Genomic DNA, 6,704 nt, shown 5'->3' on the forward strand with positions numbered 1-6,704 from the left:
TAAAACATTCAATCTCATGAGTCCTCTTTTCATTCGAATCACTTAAATTGGGCTGCTTAGAAGGTGTTTGCATTTTAATAGGAGCCCCTTTCTTCCAGTTTGATTGCTTACTACCACTGCTCGAAGAAGACTTATTAGTAACAAAAGGTGGTTTCGAACTTTTAAAATCAGAATTGGAAGTGTTACCTCTATAATATGGTGAAGTAGAGAAGGAACCAAACCTTTGTTCCTTTAATTATTCTCGATCTCAATGGCTTTATGAACTGCTTCTTCTAAATCAATGTATGTTTGTAGCCTAAATGTATTAGCTATTGGTCTATTTAAACCATCAATAAATCGAACCATAGTTGTTTCATCATCATCCTCTACATTAGCTCTCTGAATGAGCATTTCCATCTCCTTAAAGTATTCATCTACTGTCCTACTATCTTGAACAAGTTGTCTAAGTTTTGTTTTAACCTCTCTATAGTAGTGAGGCAGAATAAATCTTTTACGCATGACTTATTTCAACTCACCCATGCCGTAATCTCACGTTCATAATTCCTATGACGATTTACCCCAAGTTGAGTCTACCAACTTAATGCATAATCTAAAAATTCCAGTGTTGCAAACGATACTTTTTCATCATCCGAAAATTTATAATAGTGAAACATAAGTTCAATTTTAGATTCCCATTCACAATAAGCTTCTGGGTCATTCTTACCACGAAATTGAGGAATTGTGAATTTTGGTTTTGCCAAAGAGGGTTGTCCGCGATCATGAAAGTCACAGTCAGTTCTAGGGACACGTCTAGGAGCGTGCCTATGAGCACGAGGCTAGTTATCCACATCATCTTTAATTGGACCCCGATACTGAGGCTCTTGATCCTATCGCATCTCATTGACAATAGCACTCAATGTTCGAAGAATGGTAGTTGTTTGTTTGAGTACAACAGTCTGTTCGTCTAACTATTGTTGGAACTCTTTAAATTTATCATGGACATCATTATGGTCATTATTCTCATCATCGACTTGACCAATTCTATGCATCTTATTTTTTCTTTTGGAATACCTGCAAAACAAACACTCAACACTCAAAAAATAAATAAAAAAATTAACAAGCCTCACTGTTAATCACTCAAAAAGGAAAATCAAATTCTCAAAGAGGTAGAATTCAGTCTTGTGAGTTATTTAGTAGAGTCTATATCAATCAATTAGAAAATGTATGAACCGTAACTACCAAAGAATCCTAATTGTACTAGGAGTCCAAAAAGTGACGACACACAAATTGATTTGTGTCGCACCGAGGAAGAATTGTGCACACATTTAAATCCTACTAACACAAGAAACAATAAGGTCTTAGATAGTGTAAAGGAAGAATAAAAGCAAAACAAATGAAAACCTACAGCTAAGAATCAATAAAAATTGTTGTTACTCGAAAAAAACTGTGAAGTAACTTGACAACTTCGTTCGAGGTGTTCCCGATCTCCAAAAATCACGAAATTTAAACTGGAATGTCCTTAAATATTTTATATTTGATTTGGAAAGTTTTGGCACTAAAATCAACCCACTGAATATTTTTTTAAAATTTTTATTTGATTTCATCTTTTTCTATTTTTTTTGACTTTTCTACTGATTTTTTTTGCGGGAAATATTTTTTAATATTCTATCACAATACCACACATATGCATATAAAATTTTAGACCAATCAAAAATGTTTACCTACTCAAATGAATTTTTTTCCAAAAATTTTTCTGGGTAAAAATTGCTATATGCTATTTTTTTAAAGGAACTCAGTTTAGAAATCGACCAAGAACACCCAAAATGCCCAAAATATGATACCAAATGATAGGAGGTTGCGCACGGACCAAGATTAAGTTGCCAAGTCACAGGAAAATCCTACGAAAACTATCGACACTTGGATCTAAAACTGACACACAAAAAAAACAGAAAATTAAACTCTAAGACCAAGAAAACCAAATTGAAATAGAAATAGGATTCTTGGGCGCAAGAAAGATTGAAAATTATGAATAAAGGACGTTTCTTGATGCTAAAGAATGTTGCAAAATAGATTCTTGAATCTTGGAATGGCTGAAAACGCAACAAGAACAATTAAACCAAGTTAATCAACTAATTGGCACAAATAAAAAAATAAATAAAGAAGAACAAACAGCAAGAAAGATAAAGAAAGTCCTAAGAAGCCTTGAAATCAAGAACGATTTCACAACTCCCTTCAAATGGCTCGAATCTACCCTCCAATGTAAAAACACGGCAAGAAGAAGGTTGAAGATGGCTCCCACAATCAAAAAGATTGTTAAAACTACTTCTAAAGAAAACTCAAGAGAAAATTCTTGGAGAAACTCAAAGAGAATTTTCACTCAACAAAAATCTGAATCTAATGTGATATTCAATGTAATCTTCTTAAGGGTGGCCAGCCAAGTCATACATATAGGCCTTCTAACTACTTTCCTAGCCCTACTAGGAAAACTAAAAAAAACCTAATTGTTGACTATCAAGGGAATTTCATCCAAGGCCTTTAAATGGGCCTCTTGGACTGAATTTTTACATAGAAACTTATTCATAAGGTCTAAAAATTAAAACTAAGTATTTAAAGAATTAAAATTTAATAGATTGGGCCACTTTGACAATTTGGCTTGATTTTCAACTAAGCCTAATTTAAACTTCTTGTTTGGGCTTGGAACATCTTATTGGGTCGTATCTTCAAGAACTTGGGCTTGTAATCCGTTCTCACCCGAAATTGGTTCATTGATGCTCGTAACTGAGATCCAATGCGCCTTAACTGCAAGATTCATTTCTTGGACCAAGATTTCCAAGATTTGAAATCTTGATTTTCTTGATTCTTGAAATCGCTTAAAACAGCAAAATTGGACCAAGATTCAGTTTCTTGATTTTCTTGAAAATAAGAAAGTGAATCTTGATTTTCTTTTTCCTTTGTCTACGCATCTAAGGCTTTGCTAATGAAGTCTTGAATGGTTCCATTTAGTTTCATACGCATTTGACTAGCCTTTGACCTCGTTATTGGGCCTTGTGTTAATTTGAGCCCATCACGTTCTTGAGCTTGAGTTGGGCCTTTATGACTCGTATAAACTGGATATAGTGAGGAATCCCATGATGAGGACACTTACGAAGTAACTCCTGGAATCGCTCCCAAGCCTCATACAAAGACTCGTCATACAATTGTTGGAAAGTTGTGATCTCGTTCCTCAACTTAGCATTTTTGCTAGGTGGGAAATACTTAACCAAAAATCTCTCTTCTAATTCTTGCCATGTAGATATGGAACTTGGTGGCAATGAATTGAGCCATGCTCGTGATCCATCTCATAACAAGTACGGAAACAACCTAAACTCAGTGCGTCTTCAGTCACACCGGCTATCTTGAATGAATCACTCACCTCCATAAACAATCAAATATGTAGATGTGGATCTTTCGTGGGCGTACCACTAAATTGGCCCACCATTTGTAGCATTTAAAACATCACTGGTTTCAATTCAAACTGAGCTGCCTCAATATTTGGCCTTCTAATTCCTGGGTTTAACTCACTGAAAAGTGGCACAACATACTGTCTGATGCATCGATCCCTATCATCGGCAACGAGGATAGGATTTTGTACATAATTGCCTTCATTACGTTGGTCATGATTCTGATTTCCAAGGTCCATCTCGACTTGTCTTTGAGTTGTTCGTTCATGTCTTCTTTGTTTGAAAGTTTTCTCAATTTCAGGTCTATAGGGAGTAAATCGATAATTTGATCTATGCTCATAAACACCTGAGAAAATCAAAAAAAAATTAAAGAGAATAAGTTAATAATGTTAGAAATAAATCAAATTGAAAATAAATAATTTCACGAAAAAAAAATGACTATGGAAACAGTTGACAATCCCCGGCAACGGCACCAAAAACTTGTAACGGGGCTTTGTGCAAGCGTACACAGTCGTTATCAAGTAATAAGTAAGTATCGAGTTATCGTCTCCACAGGGATTGTATTTGTGCTAAGCCACTTAATTTTTAAAATTATATTAACAATTTCATAAATAAATAAATAAATAACTGATATGGGATGCGCGTGGACCAAGATCGAGTTGCCAAGTCACGAGGAACTCTTACGAAAATCTTTAGACAAACAGATCTGAAAAGAGGCAGAAAATTAAAACTTAGAAATTTCCAGATCTGAAATAAGAACCCTAGAACAACAATAGATAATCAAGAATTGAAACACTTATGAAAGGGGTTTCTTGAAACCAAGAACACGAAAAAAATCTCCAATATTGCTTCACAGCAAGCCGAATCTGTCAAGAAACAACCAAAACAGCAAGCAAATTAATCGATTAGATTTTAACAGAATTCTAAGGGCTGTTGCGATAAGAAGAAAAGAGAGAACTTGATGGAATAAGGTGGCTCTTTGAAACCCCAAAGAAGATTGCGATCTGCCCCATTGAACAGCAAGAAAGTTTTCCTCAAATTACAGTAATCGAATGCACCCAAGAAGATTAAAGATGAATCGGCAAGAACCCTAGAAATTGGAGATTTTGACCGATTCTTTGCTACCACAAGAGGAGTATTATTCAATTCTTTAAGATGGAAGAGGGCTGGAAACACAAAAAGAACAGCAAATAAATTAGTTAAAGATTCGGCACAAGTAGTTATAAAGAGGAGAAATTGAACAGCAAGAAATTAAATTAAAAGTCCTAAGAAGCCTTGAAATACCAAAAGATTTCACAACTTCCTTCAAACGGCTCTAATCTCTCCTCCAAAGAATATCTATGGCAAGAAGAAGGTTGAAAATGGCTCCCACAATCAAAATATTGTTAAAACAACTTCTAAAGAAAACTCAAGAGAGAATTCTTGGAGAAAAACTCAAAGAGAATTCTGCACTTAAACAAATCTAAAATTTTTGATGTAATTGAGAAGTGCATACAAGGGGTGGTCGGCCATCATTTAAATAGGCCTCATACTAATCCTAATCTCATTACGAAACTTAAAAAATTAACCCTAATTAATAAAATAATAAAGGAATTTTGGCTAGGCACTTAAATGGACTGTTTTGGGCCGAATTTAACATGTAATATTCCTAGAGCCTAAAAATTAAATTAAAAATTAAAATGTTTACAAATTGGGCCCTTTGACATTTTGGCTGATTTTCAACTAAGTATGTATGGATTTCTTGATTGGGCTTGGAATCTTCTTATTGGGCCTTGCCTTCAAGAATTTGGGCTTGTGATCCATCTCCTACCGAAATTGGGTCGTTGATGCTCGTAATGGTGATCCAAGGCGTTTTAGCTGCAAGATTCAGTTTCTCAGACCAAGATTTCCAAGAGTTGAAATCTTGATTTTCTTGATTCTTGAAATCGCTCCAAACAGCAAAATTGGGCCAAGATTTGGTTTCTTGATTTTCTTGAAAACAAAAAAGTGAATCTTGATTTTCTCGTTCCTTCGTGTACGCATCTAAGGCCTTGCTAACAAACTCCTGAATGGTCTCATTTAGTTTGGAACGCATTTTTCGGGCCTTTGATCTCATTATTGAGCCTTATGGTAATTTGAGCCCATCACGTCCTTGACCTTGGATTGGGCCTTTGTGACTCGTATCATTCCCCCCTTCCTCAAAAAGATTCGTCCTCGAATCTGAAAAATTAAATGGGGACAAGTCAGCCACATTAAAAGTAGAATTGCATTGTACTCACCAGGTAGATCAATTTTATAGGCATTGTCATTGATCCGCTCGAGTACTTGGAAAGGCCCATCGCCCCTTGGGTCCAACTTGGTCTTTCTTTTTGTAGGAAATCGTTCTTTCCTTAAATGGACCCAAACCCAATCTCTAGGTTCTAGTACAACCCATTTGCACCCCTTGTTTGCTTTGTTGGTGTTGGCATCATTTGTTTTGGCTATTCGTTTCCTAGCCTTATCATGTAAGGATTTCACCAACTCAGCTTTCTGTTCGCCATCTAAATTAATAATATGTTCAAGAGGTAGTGGCACAAGATCAAGTACTGTTAGTGGGTTAAAACCATAAACAAGTTCAAATGGAGAATAACCAGTTGTCGAATGAATAGATCTATTATATGCAAATTCAACAAATGGTAGGCATTCTTCCCAATTTCTAATGTTCTTTCCCACAACAGATCGTAATAAAGTCCCTAAGATATGATTAACTACTTCAGCTTGGCCATCAGTTTGGGGGTGACATGTAGTAGAATAAAGTAATTTAGTACCAAGCTTACCTCACAATACCTTCTAAAAGTGGCTAAGGAATTTGGCATCTCTATCAGAAACAACTGTTTTAGGGATGCCATGAAGTATTACCACCTCTTTAAAGAATAAGTCTGCCACATGTGTAGCATCATCTATTTTGTGACAAGAAATAAAATGTGCCATCTTTGAAAACCTGTCAACAACAACAAATATACTATCTCTTCCTTTCTTAGTTTGAGGCAAACCTAGAATAAAATCCATGGATAAATCTACCAAGGTGAAGTAGGAATCGGTAAAGGAGTGTAAAGGGCATGAGGCATTACCTTAGATTTTTCTTGTTTACATGTAATGCACTTGGAACATACCTTTTCGACATCCTTCTTCATATGTGGCCAATGAAAGTGTTCTTGCAAGATATCTAGTATTTTGGTCACTCCAAAATGTCTGATTAAACCCCCACTATGGGCCTCATGAATCAATAAGTCCCTCATGGAACAATTTGGTATGCACAAACTATTT

The 6,704-nt window shown here is 35.5% G+C and overlaps 1 non-coding gene across 1 annotated transcript; it reads left to right on the forward strand.

Annotated features, from left to right (window-relative positions):
• The first annotated feature begins 3,102 nt into the window (after positions 1-3,102).
• LOC121222769 (small nucleolar RNA R71) lies at positions 3,103-3,209 on the forward strand. Its single transcript, XR_005920140.1, has one exon. It is a non-coding gene; the product is annotated as a small nucleolar RNA R71 (small nucleolar RNA).
• Positions 3,210-6,704: the final 3,495 nt, after the last annotated feature.

The sequence above is a fragment of the Gossypium hirsutum genome, chromosome D10 (assembly GCF_007990345.1).
Source record: "Gossypium hirsutum isolate 1008001.06 chromosome D10, Gossypium_hirsutum_v2.1, whole genome shotgun sequence".
NCBI lineage: Eukaryota > Viridiplantae > Streptophyta > Magnoliopsida > Malvales > Malvaceae > Gossypium > Gossypium hirsutum.